This window comes from Triturus cristatus, chromosome 1_1 (genome assembly GCF_964204655.1).
Source record: "Triturus cristatus chromosome 1_1, aTriCri1.1, whole genome shotgun sequence".
Lineage (NCBI taxonomy): Eukaryota > Metazoa > Chordata > Amphibia > Caudata > Salamandridae > Triturus > Triturus cristatus.
In genome coordinates, this window is record NC_140579.1 from 15,071,960 (window position 1) to 15,091,548 (window position 19,589).

The 19,589-nt window shown below is 56.7% G+C and overlaps 1 protein-coding gene across 1 annotated transcript in view; it reads left to right on the forward strand.

Annotated features, from left to right (window-relative positions):
* Positions 1-2,162: 2,162 nt before the first annotated feature.
* Positions 2,163-19,589, forward strand: part of DDR1 (discoidin domain receptor tyrosine kinase 1) — a 305,588-nt gene continuing 288,161 nt past the window's right edge. Inside the window, exon 1 of the mRNA XM_085632879.1 lies at positions 2,163-3,230. The gene's annotated coding sequence lies outside the window, so the exon portion shown is untranslated. The remainder of the gene's footprint in view (positions 3,231-19,589) is intronic.

Below are 19,589 nucleotides of genomic sequence, written 5' to 3' on the forward strand. Positions count from 1 at the left end.
CTGCTTCACTGGGAGTAGAGTGGGCCTGACCCTCAGCGCACTGCATGCAAGAGCCTGGCTCGGAGCAGCACTGCTTCACTGGGAGTAGAGTGGGCCTGGCCGTCAGCGCACTGCATGCAAGAGCCTGGCTCGGAGCAGCACTGCTTCACTGAGAGTAGAGTGGGCCTGGCCCTCAGAGCACTGCATGCAAGAGCCTGGCTCGGAGCAGCACTGCTTCACTGGGAGTAGAGTGGGCCTGACCCTCAGAGCACTGCATGCAAGAGCCTGGCTCGGAGCAGCACTGCTTCACTGAGAGTAGAGTGGGCCTGGCCCTCAGAGCACTGCATGCAAGAGCCTGGCTCGGAGCAGCACTGCTTCACTGGGAGCAGAGTGGGCCTGACCGTCAGTGCACTGCATGCAAGAGCCTGGCTCGGAGCAGCACTGCTTCGCTGGAGCAGAGTGGGCCTGACCGTCAGTGCACTGCATGCAAGAGCCTGGCTCGGAGCAGCACTGCTTCGCTGGGAGCAGAGTGGGCCTGACCGTCAGTGCACTGCATGCAAGAGCCTGGCTCGGAGCAGCACTGCTTCGCTGGGAGCAGAGTGGGCCTGACCGTCAGTGCACTGCATGCAAGAACCTGGCTCCGAGCAGCACTGCTTCACTGGGAGTAGAGTGGGCCTGACCGTCAGTGCACTGCATGCAAGAACCTGGCTCGGAGCAGCACTGCTTCGCTGGGAGCAGAGTGGGCCTGACCGTCAGTGCACTGCATGCAAGAGCCTGGCTCGGAGCAGCACTGCTTCGCTGGGAGCAGAGTGGGCCTGACCGTCAGTGCACTGCATGCAAGAGCCTGGCTCGGAGCAGCACTGCTTCGCTGGGAGCAGAGTGGGCCTGACCCTCAGAGCACTGCATGCAAGAGCCTGGCTTGGAGCAGCACTGCTTCACGGGGAGCAGAGTGGGCCTGACCCTCAGAGCACTGCATGCAAGAGCCTGGCTCGGAGCAGCAGTGCTTCACTGGGAGCAGAGTGGGCCTGACCCTCAGTGCACTGCATGCAAGAGCCTGGCTCGGAGCAGCACTGCTTCACTGGGAGTAGAGTGGGCCTGACCCTCAGTGCACTGCATGCAAGAGCCTGGCTCGGAGCAGCACTGCTTCAATGAGAGCAGAGTGGGCCTGACCCTCATAGCACTGCATGTAGGAGCCTGACTCAGAGCAGCACTGCTTCACTGGAGCAGTGCAGGCCTCACTCTCAGGGCCAGGTGCGTCACCTCACCTGGCGAGTGTTCTCAGCTGTGGGTTTCTGCTCCAGGCGCTCCCAGCAGTGCAGAGTGGCAAGAAGGGGTCAAATCACTAACGGACCAGTGTCTTTGTAGCCACTGGGGCAAATTGACCATTTCCAGCCTCGGGGGCATCCTGAAGCGGGAGGGCATTAGGACCAGAGGAAGGGGGAGGGGTAGAACGTCCAACAGAGGGACTCCCTGTCATGCCCTGCACCCCAAAGAAGAGGGGTCCCTCACCCCTGCTGTCCGTGCAAGAGAAGGCGCCCCCATTTTTACCCCAACCCCAAAGTTGGCACTCAGTTCTACCCTCATCGACCCAACGGATCCCCCAGTCCTACAAGAAGGGGGTTCCCTCTCATACAGACCACCCCGTCCCTAAGGAGGTGGGGTTCCCAGTTTCACCCACCACGCAAAGCAGCTATAGCCCCCTCCCCTCAAGAGATGTGGTCCCCTCGCCCTCTCCCACCAGGGCCTGCCGCTGCCCCCACTCCCTGCACAGGGAGGCACCCACACTCTCCCCTCAAGAGACGGGTCCTCTCAAGTGTTGGGGGTCCCCATGCCCTCTCCCACCAGGGCCTGCCGCTGTCCCCACTCCCTGCACAGGGAGATACCCGGCCTCTCCCCTCAAGAGACGGGTCCCCTCTAGAGTTGGGGTGCCCTCGCACTCCCTCACTAGGGGTGCCGCTGCCCCCACTCCCTGCACAGGGAGACCCCCGCCCTTCCCCTCCAGAGACAGGTCCTCTCAAGAGATGTGGTCCCCTCGCCGTCTCCCACCAGGGCCTGCCGCTGCCCCCACTCCCTGCACATGGATGCCCCCGCGCCCTCCCTCGTGAACAGCTGAGCCGTGCAAGCCTGTGCGCGCAGCGGGCGGGGCTGGGGGGTGTCTCTGCCATTCATCCAGAGCCCTCCCCCGGAGCAGCGTCTGCAGCCGGGCTCCCCTCCTCCACTGGCACAAAGCGCCAACTCCTTCCTGCTCCGGAGCCCGGCTGGGGGAACAAGTGCCGAACATTGCGCCCGGACCGGGGCAAGTGGCCAGAAGAGTGCCCGGGAGTGCGCACCGGCGCCTGGAGACACTGCAACACTGCCCCCGACCGTGTGAACTACCCAGGGCTCTCTGAACTGCCCCGGGCCCTCTGAAGGGCGCAAACACCTAGAGGACCTGCCCCGGCCCCTGTGAACTACTGCCCCGGGAGGGCGAACGGGCGCCTGGAGTGCGCAGAAACTGCAGAAGTGTCCAGGGCCCTCCGAACTGTCCCGGACACTGTGAGCTGTCCCGGACCCTCTGAACTACCCAGGGCACTCTGAACAGCACCCGGAATTGCCCCGGGCCCTCTGAAGGGCGCAAACACCTGGTGAACCTACCCCGGACACTGTGAGCCACTGCCCCGAGAGTGCGCACGGGCGCCTGGAGTGCGCAAACACCTGCAGAACTGCCCAGAGCCTCTGAACCGGACCCTGGGAACTGCTCCGGGCCCCCTAAAGTGCGCAAGGAGCGGACGAACTGCAGAGGGACCCTTCCTTCGCTTTGCGCCCAGACTCTGGCCCTATTTCGGGGGTACCTCTGACTTCGGGGGCCCTCGGCCTGTGTCGGGGCCAGGATCGGTTGGATCCGCGCAGGTGAGCCCCGGAGGCTGCAGGAGCCACGCCCCGGGCCGCTCCAGGGGGCCTCGTGACAAGTGGGGTGAGGATATCGGGGGCCCCAGGAGGGGTGCAAAAGACTTCAAAGCGCCGGAGGATCGAACTGGGGGTCGGTGTCTTGGAGAGCGAAGGATTATTTGGATTTCGACTACGCCTGGGATTTGCACTTTTCGGGATTCCGAGCGGTGCGTGAGATCGCGGGGTGCTGAGTGAGATCGCGGGGTGCCTCAGTGCCTGGAGGAAAGCTCCGAGTTCGGGCACCGGTGGATTCGGAGCAGTTTTTCACGTTGTGGAAGTGTGTGGCTCCTGGAAAACTTCGTCTGGAAGAACTTTGCAGCCAGGTAAGACCCCCTACATCTCACCTACATCTCACCCCACTCCTAACCCCCTACACCTCCCACCCTATACTTCTCTCCTACACCTCACCCCATCACTTCTCACCCTACACCTCACACTCCTGTCTCTACCTCCCCCTGCTTAATGTGACGAGTACCAAGAGCTGCCCTCTTGGGAGCCGAGGAATCGGGTTCGAGTCTCGGCGTCGACTCCACATCCCGTGATTCTGGGCAAATCACCTGATTTCCTCGAACCTAACAATGAATGTGTCCTTGTGTAATGTAACCGGTGCTCACGTAAAGCGCTCCGATACCTTGCGACCGTGTCTTGTTCGCGCTATAAAACTGCAGAAATAGAGAGAGGCCTGAGGTGATCAGAGCAGGGAGGGGCGTGGCCAGGAGTGCAGGTGAGGGAGGGCAAAGGGGGGTATCTGAGGGAAGGTGGCGGGAGAGAGAGGTGAGGGAGAAAGAGGTGAAGAGGGAGGGGGAGGGTCTGATGGAAGGAAGCTGGAAAAGAGAGGTGAAGGGGGGAGAGGTGAGGAATGGCAGAGGTGAAGGAGAGCAAAGGGAAGGGTCTGAGGGCAGGAGGCGAGAGAGAGGTGAGGAAGAGACAGAAGAGAGAGGTGAAGGAGTGTAGAGGTGAGGGAAGGCACAGTGGAGGGTCTGAGGGAAGGAGGCGAGATAGAGAGGTGGGAGAGAGGTGAGGAAGAGAGAGGTGAAGGGGGAACAGAGGGTTATTCTCAGCACAGGGGGAGGGTCTGGGGAGAGCAGGGGCAGGTGACTCCAAAGGAGGGCAGAGAATGAAGAGGAGGGAGAGAACATCTGCAGGTCAAGGACCCTGAGAAGAGAGCGGGGGCTGGGGGGGAGTATGACGAGAGACCACATGAACAGAGTGAGAACCCTGAGGGGAGGCAGGTGGGGGGGTCCTGATGGAGCGCAGAGGAGGGGCCCTATGGGAGAGAAGAGAGGTCCAGAGGGAGAGGAAAGGAGGAGGTCCTGAGGAGGGGCCCTGAGGGAGAATAGTGGTCCTGAGGGAGAGGAAAGGCGGGGGTCCTGAGGGAGAGTACAGGAGGGCCCTGAGGGAGAGGAGGGAGGGGCCCTAAGGAAGAGAAGAGGAGGGGTCCCGAGGGAGAGGAGGGCCCGAAGGGAGAGGAAGGGCGAGGAGGGACCTGAAGGGAGAGCAGAGGAGGGGCCCTGAGGAAGTGCAGAGGAGGGTCCCTGAGGAGAGGAAGGGTCCTGAGGGAGAGCAGAGGAGGGGCCCTGAGGGAGAGGAGGGACCCTAAGGGAGACAAGAGGAGGGGTCCTGAGGGAGAGGAGGGGCCCTAAGGAAGAGAAGAGGAGGGGTCCTGAGGGAGAAGAGGGCCCTGAGAGAGGAAGAGGAGAGGCCCTGAGGGAGAGGAGGGACCCTAAGGGAAAGTAGAGGAGGGGTCCTGAGGGAGAGGCGGGGACCTGAGGGAGAGCAGAGGAGGGGCCCTGAGGGAGTGCAGAGGAGGGGCCCTGAGGAGAGGAAGGATCCTGAGGGAGAGCAGAGGAGGGGCCCTGAGGGAGAGTAGAGGAGGGGGAAAGCAGAGGAGGGGCCCCGAGGGAGAGCAGAGGAGGGGCCCTGAGGGAGAGTAGAGAAGGAGAGAGCAGAGGAAGGGTCCTGAGGGAGAGGAGAGAAGGGCCCCAAGGGAGAGCAGAGGAGGGGCCCTGAGGGAGAGCAGGGTAGGGGCCATGAGGGAGAGCAGAGGAGGGTCCCTGAGGGAGAGCAGAGGAGGGTACCTGAGGGAGAGGAGGTGTCGTGAGGGTGAGGAGGGGCCCTGAGGGAGAGCAGAGGTGGGGCCCTGAGGGAGAGCAGAGAAGGGGCCCTGAGGGAGAGAAGAGGAGGGGTCCTGAGGGAGAGCAGAGGAGGGGACCCTAGGGAGAAGAGAGGAGGGTCCCTGAGAGAGCAGAGGAGGGGCCCTGAGGGAGAGCAGAGAAGGGGCCCTGAGGGAGAGAAGAGGAGGGGTCCTGAGGGAGAGCAGAGGAGGGGACCCTAGGGAGAGCAGAGGAGGGGCTGTGAGGGAGAGCAGAGGAGGGGCCCTGAGGGAGAGCAGAGGAGGGGCCCTGAGGGAGAGCAGAGGAGGGATCCTGAGGGAGAGCAGAGGAGGGGTCCTGAGGGAGAGCAGAGGAGGGGCCGTGAGGGAGAGCAGAGGAGGGGCCATGAGGGAGAGCAGAGGAGGGGCCCTGAGGGAGAGTAGAGGAGGGGCCCTGATCAGAGGAGGGGCCCTGAGGGAGAGCAGAGGAGGGGCCCTGAGGGAGAGTAGAGGAGGGGGAAAGCAGAGGAGGGGCCCTGAAGAAGAGCAGAGGAGGGGCCCTGAGGGAGAGTAGAGGAGGAGAAAGCAGAGGAGGGGTCCTGAGGGAGAGGAGAGAAGGGCCCCAAGGGAGAGCAGAGGAGGGGCCCTGAGGGAGAGCAGGGTAGGGGCCGTGAGGGAGAGCAGAGGAGGGTCCCTGAGAGAGAGCAGAGGAGGGTCCCTGAGGGAGAGGAGAGGAGGTGTCGTGAGGGTGAGGAGGGGCCCTGAGGGAGAGCAGAGGTGGAGCCCAGAGAGAGAAGGAAGGAGGGGTCCCGAGGGAGAAGAGAGGAGGGGCCCTGAGAGAGAGCAGAGGAGGGGCCCTGAGGGAGAGCAGAGAAGGGGCCCTGAGGGAGAGAAGAGGAGGGGTCCTGGGGGAGAGCAGAGGAGGGGACCCTAGGGAGAGCAGAGGAGGGGCCCTGAGGGAGAGCAGAGGAGGGATCCTGAGGGAGAGCAGAGGAGGGGTCCTGAGGGAGAGCAGAGGAGGGACCGTGAGGGAGAGCAGAGGAGGGGCCATGAGGGAGAGCAGAGGAGGGGCCCTGAGGGAGAGTAGAGGAGGGGCCCTGATCAGAGGAGGGGCCCTGAGGGAGAGCAGAGGAGGGGCCCTGTGGGAGAGCAGAGAAGGAGAGAGCAGAGGAAGGGTCCTGAGGGAGAGGAGAGAAGGGCCCCAAGGGAGAGCAGAGGAGGGGCCCTGAGGGAGAGCAGGGTAGGGGCCATGAGGGAGAGCAGAGGAGGGTCCCTGAGGGAGAGCAGAGGAGGGTACCTGAGGGAGAGGAGGTGTCGTGAGGGTGAGGAGGGGCCCTGAGGGAGAGCAGAGGTGGGGCCCTGAGGGAGAGCAGAGAAGGGGCCCTGAGGGAGAGAAGAGGAGGGGTCCTGAGGGAGAGCAGAGGAGGGGACCCTAGGGAGAAGAGAGGAGGGTCCCTGAGAGAGCAGAGGAGGGGCCCTGAGGGAGAGCAGAGAAGGGGCCCTGAGGGAGAGAAGAGGAGGGGTCCTGAGGGAGAGCAGAGGAGGGGACCCTAGGGAGAGCAGAGGAGGGGCTGTGAGGGAGAGCAGAGGAGGGGCCCTGAGGGAGAGCAGAGGAGGGGCCCTGAGGGAGAGCAGAGGAGGGATCCTGAGGGAGAGCAGAGGAGGGGTCCTGAGGGAGAGCAGAGGAGGGGCCGTGAGGGAGAGCAGAGGAGGGGCCATGAGGGAGAGCAGAGGAGGGGCCCTGAGGGAGAGTAGAGGAGGGGCCCTGATCAGAGGAGGGGCCCTGAGGGAGAGCAGAGGAGGGGCCCTGAGGGAGAGTAGAGGAGGGGGAAAGCAGAGGAGGGGCCCTGAAGAAGAGCAGAGGAGGGGCCCTGAGGGAGAGTAGAGGAGGAGAAAGCAGAGGAGGGGTCCTGAGGGAGAGGAGAGAAGGGCCCCAAGGGAGAGCAGAGGAGGGGCCCTGAGGGAGAGCAGTGTAGGGGCCGTGAGGGAGAGCAGAGGAGGGTCCCTGAGAGAGAGCAGAGGAGGGTCCCTGAGGGAGAGGAGAGGAGGTGTCGTGAGGGTGAGGAGGGGCCCTGAGGGAGAGCAGAGGTGGAGCCCAGAGAGAGAAGGAAGGAGGGGTCCCGAGGGAGAAGAGAGGAGGGGCCCTGAGAGAGAGCAGAGGAGGGGCCCTGAGGGAGAGCAGAGAAGGGGCCCTGAGGGAGAGAAGAGGAGGGGTCCTGGGGGAGAGCAGAGGAGGGGACCCTAGGGAGAGCAGAGGAGGGGCCCTGAGGGAGAGCAGAGGAGGGATCCTGAGGGAGAGCAGAGGAGGGGTCCTGAGGGAGAGCAGAGGAGGGACCGTGAGGGAGAGCAGAGGAGGGGCCATGAGGGAGAGCAGAGGAGGGGCCCTGAGGGAGAGTAGAGGAGGGGCCCTGATCAGAGGAGGGGCCCTGAGGGAGAGCAGAGGAGGGGCCCTGTGGGAGAGCAGAGGAGGGGCCCTGAGGGAGAGCAGAGGAGGGGTCCTGAGGGAGAGCAGAGGAGGGGCTGTGAGGGAGAGCAGAGGAGGGGCCCTGAGGGAGAGTAGAGGAGGGGCCCTGATCAGAGGAGGGGCCCTGAGGGAGAGCAGAGGAGGGGCCCTGAGGGAGAGCAGAAGAGGGGCCCAGAGGGAGGGAGAGGAGGGACCCTATGGGAGAGCAGAGGAGGGGTCCTGGGGAGGGAGAGGAGGTGCCCTGTGGGAGAGCAGAGGAGGGGCCCAGAGGGAGGGAGAGGAGGGGCCCTATGGGAGAGCAGAGGAGCGGTCCTGAGGGAGAGCAGAGATGGGGCCCTGAGGGAGAAGAAAGGAGGGGCCCTTAGGGAGAGCAGAGGAGGGGCCTGAGGGAGAGCAGAAGAGACGTCCTTAGGAAGAGCAGAGGAGGGGCCCCGAGGGAGAGCAGAGGAGGCGTCCTGAGGGAGAGCAGAGGAGGGGCCCTGAGGGAGAAGAAAGGAGGGGTCCTGAGGGAGAGCAGAGGAGGGGCCCTGAGGGAGAAGAAAGGAGGGGTCCTGAGGGAGAGCAGAGGAGGGGTCCTGAGGGAGAGCAGAGGAGGAGCTGTGATGGAGAGCAGAGGAGGGGCCCTGAGGGAGAGCAGAGGAGGGGCTCTGAGGGAGAGCAGAGGAGGGGCTCTGAGGGAGAGCAGAGGAGCGGTCCTGAGGGAGAAGAAATGAGGGGTCCCGAGGGAGAGCACAGGAGGGGCCCTGAGGAGGAGCAGAAGAGGGGCCCTGAGGGAGAGCAGAGGAGGAGCCCTGTGGGAGAGCAGAGGAGGGGCCCTGAGGGAGAGTAGAGGAGGGGTCCTGAGAGAGAGCAGAGGAGGGGCCCTGAGGGAGAGCAGATGAGGGGCCCTGAGGGAGAGCAGAGGAGGGGCCGTGAGGGAGAGTAGAGGAGGTGCCCTGAGCAGAGGAGGGGCCTGAGGGAGAGCAGAGGAGGGGCCATGAGGGAGAGCAGAGGTGGTGCCCTGAGGGAGAGCAGAGGAGGGGCTGTGATGGAGAGCAGAGGAGGGGCCCTGAGGGAGAGCAGAGGAGGGGCTCTGTGGGAGAGCAGAGGAGGGGCTCTGAGGGAGAGCAGAGGAGCGGTCCTGAGGGAGAAGAAATGAGGGGTCCCGAGGGAGAGCACAGGAGGGGCCCTGAGGAGGAGCAGAAGAGGGGCCCTGAGGGATAGCAGAGATGCGCCCTGTGGGAGAGAAGAGAAAGGGCCATGAGAGAGGGAGAGGAGGGGCCCTGAGGGAGAGTAGAGGAGGGGCCCTGAGGGAGACCAGAGGAGGGGCCCAGAGGGAGGGAGAGGAGGGGCCCTGTGGGAGAGCAGAGGAGGGGCCCTGAGGGAGAAGAAAGGAGGGGTCCTGAGGGACAGCAGAGGAGGGGCCCTGAGGGAGAGCAGAGGAGGGGCCCTGAGGGAGAGTAGAGGAGGGGTCCTGAGAGAGAGCAGAGGAGGGGCCTCGAGGAAGAGCAGAGGAGGGGCCCTGAGGGAGAGCAGAGGAGGGGCCCCGAAGGAGAGTAGAGGAGGGGCCCCGAGAGAGAGCAGAGGAGGGGCCCGAGGGAGAGCAGAGGAGGCGTCCTGAGGGAGACGTTCAGGGAGGTCTCCGCAGTGAGCGCTGAACCCACTGAGCCTTATTAAAGTGCAGCGGTCAGTGGCCCAGGTGTCATGGCCGCTGCTGGAGATGTGCGGATGTCCCTGCTCTGTGAATTCTCTCAGGTGGCTCAGAGTTTACATTGTTTTATTCTTTACACATTTGGTGTCTTGGGTAACTGTCCCCCCCACCCCCCTCCGCTTCCACCACCTAGTCTGGGAGGGGGGTTGGGCTCTGACGCTGGGGTTTGTAGCGCTCCATATATGTGCATTTTGTAGCGAGTCTTGATTAGTTGACAAGTGCCTTCTTGTGAGAAGCTTGAAGGATGCCTATTGAACGGGGGTGGACCGGCCTCTGCGGGGGGGGCAGGAGGGGGGCGGCGGCCTCTGTCACGTGGGCGGTGCCATGCTTGGCTACAGGGTCTCTGTGTGTGTTTGTGGGGGAGGGGTGTTGTTACATGGCTGGTTGGACTGTCACCACCCAGCTATGGGCCCTTCCAACTTGTGCAGAAAGAACAGTTGATGGACAGAATGCAGAACTATGTCATACATTCACCCCAGTACAGAGATCTGGGCCTAAATCCATCGTTTTTTGCTCACCATGCCATTCCAGTTTGGACCCAACCATATGCAAATCAGTCTTGACCCTGTGTCCAATGGGTACAGTCCAGCCTGAACTGCCAGGCCAGGTCCTCCCTGGACTGGAAACAAGCATCCTAGGACCGGTTTCGGGCTCTCATCAGCCAGGATAGCTTGACTCCAGTGGCATGGAGAGCACGGGACTCACGTCTGAGCATACCCATCTGAGCATACCCGTCCCACTCGGGGTAACAAATGCAAAATGAACAATTGATGGGCAGAATGCAGAACAATGTCATACATTCACCCCAGTACAGAGATCTTGGCCTAAATCCATCGTTTTTTTTCTGCTTCCCATGCCATTCCAGTTTGGACCCAGCCATATGCAAATCAGTCTTGACCCTGTGCCTCATGAGAACAGTCCAGCCCAAACTGCCAAGCCAGGTCTTCCCTGGACCGGAAACAAGCGTCCTGGGACTGGTTTTGGGGCATCGCCCCTCATCAGCCAGGCTTGCGAGTGATATAGTATACAATAAGGGGCTTGCAGCCAGCCCGTTGCTTAACATTTGTTGGCTTCATTGTCACTCTCATTTGCTGCCTTCTAATTGACCAGCGCGTGCCAGCTGCTCTTCCTCTTCTTTCAGCTGGAGCATGGACCAAGTACTGATTGCTTCAGCTTGATTGTTGTGCTTCTGCAGATCGTGCTGTGACTGAGGAAATAACTACTTTTATTTTGTACTCTTTCCTGTTGTCCTTGTTGAACCTCTTGCCGTTTGTAGCCTTGTTTTACTAGGCCTCACACACTTCATAGCGGCCCTTTTCTCATTTGAAATGGATGTTTATTGTGATAAAGAGTGTTATCTGCTGCCAAATGCCCTTACACCACTGATCGGGCCCCCTGGCAAGTCCTTGGACTCCAGAGTGGGGCCACCTGCTGGTACCAGTACCACTGAGTGGGGCTACCTGACCTGTACCCCACAGCGGCCCCATCTAGCCAGTACCGGTACCCAAGTGCGGCACCACCTGGCCACCCCCGGAGCCCAGAGAGGGCCGCCTCGGCAGTGTGTGCTCGTTTATTCACGGTGTCCTTACAAGGCATCCCCCACAGACACAGCCTGCCAACGAACCCCACTATGAAAAGTCACTCTTTAGGGTGTGTGAGATCACCTCAGGGGTGGGGTTAGGGTCAGAGGGTATGGAAGAGTGTCACGGCTGTCTCCCGTTTATTCACGGTGTCCTTACAAGGCATCCCCCACAGACACAGCCTGCCAACGAACCCCACTATGAAAAGCCACTCTTTAGGGTGTGTGAGATCACCTCAGGGGTGGGGTTAGGGTCAGAGGGTATGGAAGAGTGTCACGGCTGTCTCCCGTTTATTCACGGTGTCCTTACAAGGCATCCCCCACAGACACAGCCCGCCAACGAACCTCACTCTTTAGGGTGTGTGAGATCACCTCAGGGGTGGGGTTAGGGTCAGAGGGTATGGAAGAGTGTCACGGCTGTCTCCTGTCTGAAGTTTCACCCCTCCCCCCCCCCCCCCCCCCGACCTGTAGAACCCCTTCCCCACTCCTGGTTCATGGCATTCAGAGGAGGCGTCACTCTCTCTTTTGAGTGTTTTTAAAAACTTCTACCCCCCCACACCTTATCAACACAGCACATGGTAGAACCATGGCGAGGCCTGCAGCCAAGGTCACTCTGACGGTGCCAGCTCACCTGCCCGAGAGCCTGCAGTGAAGTGTCGCGAGATTTATTGTACTAATGTATAGCCACACGTGTCCATTGCATGAAATAAACGCTGCTCATCAGCTCATGTTTGCACCGCCTGCGCAAGACGCTCTTCTCCAACATGCTAAGCAATCTGCTGCTCTTCTCCAACATGCTAAGCAATGTGCTGCTCTTCTCCAACATGCTAAGCAATCTGCTGCTCTTCTCCAACATGCTAAGCAATCTGCTGCTCTTCTCCAACATGCTAAGCAATGCACTGCTCTTCTCCAACATGCTAAGCAATCTGCTGCTCTTCTCAAACATGCTAAGCAATGTACTGCTCTTCTCCAACATGCTAAGCAATCTGCTGCTCTTCTCCAACATGCTAAGCAATCTGCTGCTCTTCTCCAACATGCTAAGCAATCTGCTGCCCTTCTCCAACATGCTAAGCAATGTACTGCTCTTCTCCAACATGCTAAGCAATCTGCTGCTCTTCTCCAACATGCTAAGCAATCTGCTGCTCTTCTCCAACATGCTAAGCAATCTCCTGCTCTTCTCCAACATGCTAAGCAATCTGCTGCTCTTCTCCAACATGCTAAGCAATGTGCTGCTCTTCTCCAACATGCTAAGCAATCTGCTGCTCTTCTCCAACATGCTAAGCAATCTGGTGCTCTTCTCCAACATGCTAAGCAATGCACTGCTCTTCTCCAACATGCTAAGCAATCTGCTGCTCTTCTCAAACATGCTAAGCAATGTACTGCTCTTCTCCAACATGCTAAGCAATCTGCTGCTCTTCTCCAACATGCTAAGCAATCTGCTGCTCTTCTCCAACATGCTAAGCAATCTGCTGCCCTTCTCCAACATGCTAAGCAATGTACTGCTCTTCTCCAACATGCTAAGCAATCTGCTGCTCTTCTCCAACATGCTAAGCAATCTGCTGCTCTTCTCCAACATGCTAAGCAATCTGCTGCCCTTCTCCAACATGCTAAGCAATGTACTGCTCTTCTCCAACATGCTAAGCAATCTGCTGCTCTTCTCCAACATGCTAAGCAATGTGCGTGCCAAGGGGCCATGTTTGGGGTCGGACTTTAGTGCCCATGCAAGGATTGCCACATTTAAGTGAGTGGGGCCGGAAGCAGGTTGAGGGAGCAATGGTGCCCCTTCATAAAACCATCCCGGGGGCATCGAAGGCATGCAAAGAAGTCACGTGTGGGAGCAGAAAGTCCTGCTCAGAGGCCAAGATTAGGACAGTGTACATACGCGAATCATCGTTCTTCCATACTATAGAAATGTGATCGAGGTTTAATGCAGTCTTGCACTGTTTAATTACAATGGAAACATTAACCACAAGTTCATAGTATGTTTTGTAAGGATACAAATGATTCAAATTCTAAGTTTACTTTCGTTACAGCGTGTTACTTATTCCTGGCGTCCTTATAGGCGGCTATTTTGGGTTTATATTTATGATGTCACAGTCTAGATCCAGCGTGGGCACGCACATGACGTGCATTGACGTGTACACAGGAACTTTTGAGCCAAATTTGACAAAAAAGATTTAAAATGGTTTGATATCTGTCGGCCATTTAGGATTTCGATTAGACTGTATGGCGTCATAGACGTCTGTGACGTCAGAGATAAGATCCTCTTGGGGTCTCGCTCTTATATGATTACTATCACAAAGACGACTGTCTGTACCAACTTTTCGAGAGTAAACAGGCATAACAGCCGGTCTGTTGGTCTTTCTGTGGGGGAGAGAAGGTGAAACGTGCACCTCTGGAGGTGGGGTCTGCCTATAGCACCTTGTGCACCACAGAGCCGGGCGGCTGCACGGGCGCTTTAAGTGTAAACACAACACTGACTCACCCCACTGGTCAGGCCTCCACTCTCTGCACACCAGCACATAATGTGCACCAGCACCGGTCTAAAACACTGTCTACCAGGACGGTGCACGGGTGAACAGGTGCACCAACACTCACACACTTACAAACACGCATGTAATCTCCCGCACACACATATATCTTAGACAACACATACTTGCCATACACTCGCCTGTCTCACTGTTCTCAACAGCACTTACTACCCAGATACACTTCCCACAAACATCCAACAGACCTCATCCTATACAGCATCCAGGGCCCTATCACATCCTACACAACACCCTGGGCCCTTTCACATCCTACACAACGCCCTGGGTCTTAACACATCCTACACAACACCCTAGGCACCCTCACATCCTACGAAACACCCTGGGCCCTCTCACATCCTACACAGCATCTGGGGCCCTATAACATCGTACACAACACCAGGGGCCCTATCGCATCCTACACCACAACCTACACAAAACCAAGGGGCCCTATCACATCCTACACAACACCATGGGCATTAACACATCCTACACTACACCCTGGGGCCCTCTCACATCCTACACAACACCCTGGGCCCTATCACATCCTACACTACACCCTGGGCCCTCTCACATTCTACACAACATCCGGGGCCCTATCACATCCTACACAACACCAGGGGCCCTATCACGTACTACACAACAGCCTGGGCCCTCTCACATCCTACACAACACCCTGGGCCCTCTCACATCCTACACAACACCCTGGGCCCTATCACATCCTACACTACACCCTGGGCCCTCTCACATCCTACACAACATCCGGGGCCCTATCATATCCTACACAACACCAGGGGCCCTATCATGTACTACACAACACCCTGGGCCCTCTCACATCCTGCACAACACACGGGCCCCTCTCACATCCTACACTTCACCCTGGGCCCTCTCACATCCTACAGAACACCAGGGGTCCTGTCACAGCCTAGACAAGATCCGGGGCCCTATCACCTCCTACTCAACACCCTGGGCCCTATCAAATTGTACACAACATCCAGGGCCCTCTCACATCCTACACAACACCCAGAGTCCTGTCACACCCTCACGTGTCCAGGTAGTGGGTCGATTGATGAGTTGCATCACTTCACCCCAGCAGGGATGGTTTACTCTTTCCCCCAAAGTTCATCCTCTTGCGGTTTGTAAAAATACTAATTGTAGTAAATTACTTCTCTGCTACTCTCCACTGAATAGCTCTGTAGAATGTATCATGACATCATGGAATGCCTGGGTGTCTCTCTGGGCTTACAGTGTCAGTTGGTCAACTCAGGCTGAGCTGCTAGGAGCCTGCTCCTGGTGGGGCTGTCTTTGTATCATCTATCTTCTCCTATTATCCTGTGCTCCTATACCAGAACTAAGCTACTAATAAAGAAGCATCCTACATGTACAGATAGACTCTGTATCTTCTTTACAACACTAATCATCGGCATAAACCAGATGAGAAATTCTTCCAAAGCCTGGTTTAACTGTCAGTCCTTCACCACAGTTAAAAAATTCGATACATCTACAACATATAAGGAAAATTAAAGAGGCACCAGGACCGATACACCCCTGTTTTAACCCTTTGATGTTGACATCTGGAGCGATAGAAAATTCTTATAAATTAACTTTATTCGTAGCGGGGTGTCGTTGTGTGGTTCCATTTAAAGTATAAAAGGGACAATCTATTCCCCATTTGATTAACTTACTCCACAGACGAAGTCGATTTATCTTGTCAAATGCAGCTGTGGAGTTCACCAAACGCGCCTACGAAGCGGTCTGAAGTCAGTCGCGGAGCAGCTCTTTCGATTATAATTCGACGAATTCTATCAGATTATTTTCTGCTACCCTTGCCAGTGAATATTTTAATATACTCTTTGCAAAAGGTTTACCTTTGAAGTCGTGAAGGGCAATTAACCTATCGTTTCTAGGGTATGTTTATAACAAACATTGGCATAGCCAATAGGTCTCGCCTTTGGGGCCTTATAAGTGTTTAGCCATGCAACACTTGATGTTGTTGCACCAAGGATATTGTGCTGCATAGCTAAACACTTAGATTGGCTGTGCCAATACTTGTTTTTTTTTAAAGGAAAAGCAGTCCTACAGAGCTCCGGAGAGAGGTAGAGAGAGAGAAAGGTAGAGAGAGGTAGAGAGAGAGGTAGAGAGAGAGAGGTAGAGAGAGAGGTAGAGAGAGAGGTAGAGAGAGAGGTAGAGAGAGGTAGAGTGAGAGGTAGAGAGAGAGAGGTAGAGAGGTAAAGAGCGAGAGAAGCAGAGAGAGAGAGGTAAAGAGGTAGAGGGGTAGAGTGAGAGGTAGAGGGATAGGTAGAGAGAGAGAGAGGTAGAGAGAGGTGGAGAGAGAGAGGTGGAGAGAGAGAGGTAGAGAGAGAGGCAGAGAGAGAGAGGTAGAGAGAGAGAGGTAGAGAAAGAGAGGTAGAGGGAGAGAGGTAGAGAGAGAGGTGTAGAGAGAGAGGTGTAGAGAGAGAGAGGTAGAGAGAGCGAGGTAGAGAGGTAGAGTGGTAAACAAGCAGTAGAATATCTCAAAAAATCCACTGCCTTTGAAATGCAGCTGTAAATTCCTTACTAACGTTGTACTACGATGCCATGTTTATTTATTTTTTCAAAGGCTGATTAACCCCTTCGATGCGTGTGACGGAGCGGTTCCGTCATGCGCGTCAGTCGCGCTGTGCGCATGACGGAACCGCTCCGTCACGGACCCGCCCGCGCACGGAACCTTCAGCACGGCGCGGTAATCCGCGCCGCGCTGAAGGGGTTAAGAGATTTGTTTTAAAAATGAAACACCATGTTCTGGTAGTAAAGAATTGTGAGATTAAATAATCAGGTTATGGATTGAAAACGCAACTCCACAATGTTTAATAAAGTGTGATAGCCCCCTGCCTAAGACTACACTTGTTGTTAAAGGTCGTGAACCAGAGTGATGGGGGGGGGGGAGGGGGTAGCTAGAGGGTCTTTAACAACCGCTATAGCCCGAGGCTGAAGGTCTAGTCCATCCACTGAAGGTAAAATGTTATATATTAACAAGCATTGGCATAGCCAATAGGTCTCGCCTTTGGGACTTATAGGTGTATAGCCATGCAACACTTGATGTTGTTGCACCAAGGATATTGTACTGGATAACTAAACACTTAGAAGGTCCCAAAAGCGAGACCTATTGGCTGTGCCAATGCTTGTTCATGAAGCACTCGAGTGCTAATGCCCCCTTACTATGTGGTAATTGAGCAGCACACATATGCATTCATTCAGAGCTGGCAGAGAGTTTGGGGGGCCACCCCGAGTCGCGCTGTGATTATTGACACAGTGTCCACTCAGGATCAGTGGAGACCACAGCCCTGTAGGTGTGAGAGAAGGGGCTGCGAACAGGGACACCCAAGAGAAGGCTTCCTGCTGGCAGAGCAAGGCAGCACCTGATTGGAGCCAGATCAAGGAGAAAGGAGGTGATGGTGACGCTGTACCACAGCGGCGGGGGGGGGGGGGGGAAGTTTAATAAAGTGGACATCAGCGAGAATGCATTTCTAAAACACATTAATTAAATGCCCTGTCTGCTGCTATGTCCCTGTGCGTGTTCTTGTACAAGTGAGTGCTGTCTGCGGTGTGTATATCTGCGCACCAATTAAATCTCCATCAAATTAAATTTGTGCCTCTGGCCCGGTCCCTTAGCACTGCCCATAGCCCCGCCCCCACAGCCCTGCCGTCTAACCCCGCCTCCTAGTCCACATCTTAACTTGGTGAGTACCTGCTGTGAGAAGTTGGCCTGGTATATGCTGGTCACTAGTTATAGTGGCCACAGGGGCGGCCTTAGGCATGTGCAAGCTGTGCACCTGCACAGGGCCACCAAACCCCAGGGGCCACCACGAGGAATCGGATACAATAAATATTCGTGGTGGCCCCTGGCAGGGATTTGGCGCATGAACCCCAGGGGCCACCACGAGGAATCGGATACAATACATATTCGTGGTGGACCCTGGCAGGGATTTGGCGCATGAACTACTGAGGCGTGCCAAATCCAATGTGATGCACGCTGAATGGTTGTTCTTATACTCTTTTCCTTTCTAACCCAGTCTCGTCTTTGTGTGGGGTCGGCCTTGTTTCGGGCTCTTCTGGTAGGTCTTGTGCTTGTTTAGAACATTTTTTCCAGGAGAATTGAGCTTGTTTTAATAGTCCAGATCTAGCACCTCCGGAGGCTCGCATGCGCGCGCATGCGCAGTGCCCGCGAGTCCTGCAGCGAAGGTGTTACAGAAGCACCACGCATCACTGGCGGCAGGAGGGGTGGCAGCACCCGTGCCCGGCGTGCAGCGAGCAGCACCGAGACCGGCCGAGGCCATGCACCGGCGCGCCTAGAGACCCTGGGCAAGAAAGGCCGCCTTGCAGAGGATAGCATGCCAGTGTGCAACCTTTGGTGCCAGCTGCGAGGTGAGCAGCCCGAGGGTCAGGGCATGGGGAGGGGGAGTGAGGAGGTCAGCGTGTGCCACTGCAGAGTGAACCCGAGGGAAGGTGAGCCATTGGACGAGGGTGTGGGGAGCCCTGGGGAGGAGGGCAGATCAGGTGTAGGAATGTATCCCAGCCCGTGGGGGTGAGGAGCCGGGGGCGTGGGGAAGGTTGGGTGAGGATGTTATTGTAGATGGTGTGTGCTTTGGGTCTGGGTGGAGGTAAGCCATGTGAGGTGGCGAGCTGGAGGTATTCTGGTGGTCATGGGAAGGGAGGGCATGATGAATCGTGAGAGAGAGCCTCTCTCTCACGATTCATCTCTGAGAGGGCGCGGGTCGGAGAGGTGGTCACCGTGCGCCAGGGGTAGGGAGTGGTACAGATCGGCGCTGTATGTTGAGGGAAGAGTGAGTCAGGAGAGCAGGGGCGGTGTTTACTTGTGGCTGAGGGGAGGCATGGTGACTTTTGGAGGTGTAACTTGGGAGGCACGGTCGTATTGGGGGGAAGAGGAGAGCAGGGTACGAGGTGTTAGACGTAATGTTAAGGATTCATTAAAATGATTACAATTACTTATCTACAATCATGAAAACAGAGTATGAAGCTGATACTTGTGATCTAATGAGTGGATCTGCCCGCACAAATCTTTTAAAACGTCGAGTGTTCGAATGTACTTGGCATTTGGTTATGTCTGTTTATATGGTGTTGAGGCAGACATGAATTGCAAGCACCTATGGATGGACGCCTGGAATAGGATGGCAGTGCCTACCCATGTTAACTCAATCTAATGCCCTTTTGCAGAGACCTTGGTAGGAGACTGGCTTCTTGATCATTTCTATAATTACATTCCAGTGCTTGTCATGTGACTAGCAGAGAAAACTAGTTTAACTAGTCCTCAGTATGCAATTGGTGAAGCAGCCTTCTCTGTCCATACTAGGGGCATAGTTACCATTGGTTCAGCAAGTACAGTGGTACTGAGACCCAAAACCCTCAGGGGCCCATTGAACCCTGATAATTGCTATATTGTACTTCCTGAGCAGCAGCCAAAGGGGCCATTTTCCTTGCTTATGCCACGGCCCATGGGGTCGTTGGTACGCTGTGCTAGTGATTCGGACGTCTGCTTGAAAGTTGTCTCCTGACTGGATGTTCCTTGCACATTCATTTTGCTTCAGTGAACCTCTAGTGCCTTTTCATAGCCTTAGGACTCACTGTAATTAATCCTTGTTTAATAGGTGTTCTGAAAGCGAGCAGAACTGGTTGCTGGAATATGGCACTATACAAGAAACCTTAACTAAATATATTGTATTTTGTCTTTTGACAATGTGGTAAAGTGGACGAGTCTTTGGTTACCTGTAGGCTGTCTTCAGGATCAGTTAGTGACGTACTGAGACAGGTCTCTGTGTGCCATGATTTCAAGGTAGCTTACTCTCTTCCTGCTAAGGTCACTTCCCAAAAAGATCATGAACTATTCTCCAGGCTCTACTGTTCTCAGTGGACTGAGAAAACAGACCTTGTATGCCAAGTCACATGATCTACCCTATACTTTTATAACACTCTTCAAATAAACCTTCCATATGTGGCTAGTCCTCATAATGTGTCATACATGTAGTGGGAAGGGTAATTACTATCAATCAGTGAGGGTTTGTAAAGCTCAGCTGCTTCACACATAAGGGTCTCGAGGCGGTGTGGGATTCATGCTGCTGGATCATGCTGCTTGTTGGTTGAACAGCGAGGTCTTGTGGTCCTTCCTAAACTGCTGGAGCGTTGGTGAGGCTCTGAGGTGCAGGGGGAGGGTTTTCAGGTCTTCACTGCCAGGTGGCAGAAGTAGCATCCTCCACTGTTATATCAGCGGCTGCATTGGGTGGCTGCTAGGGAGATGGTTCTGGAACATATTTTCCTGGTAGGTTGGTGGAAATTCA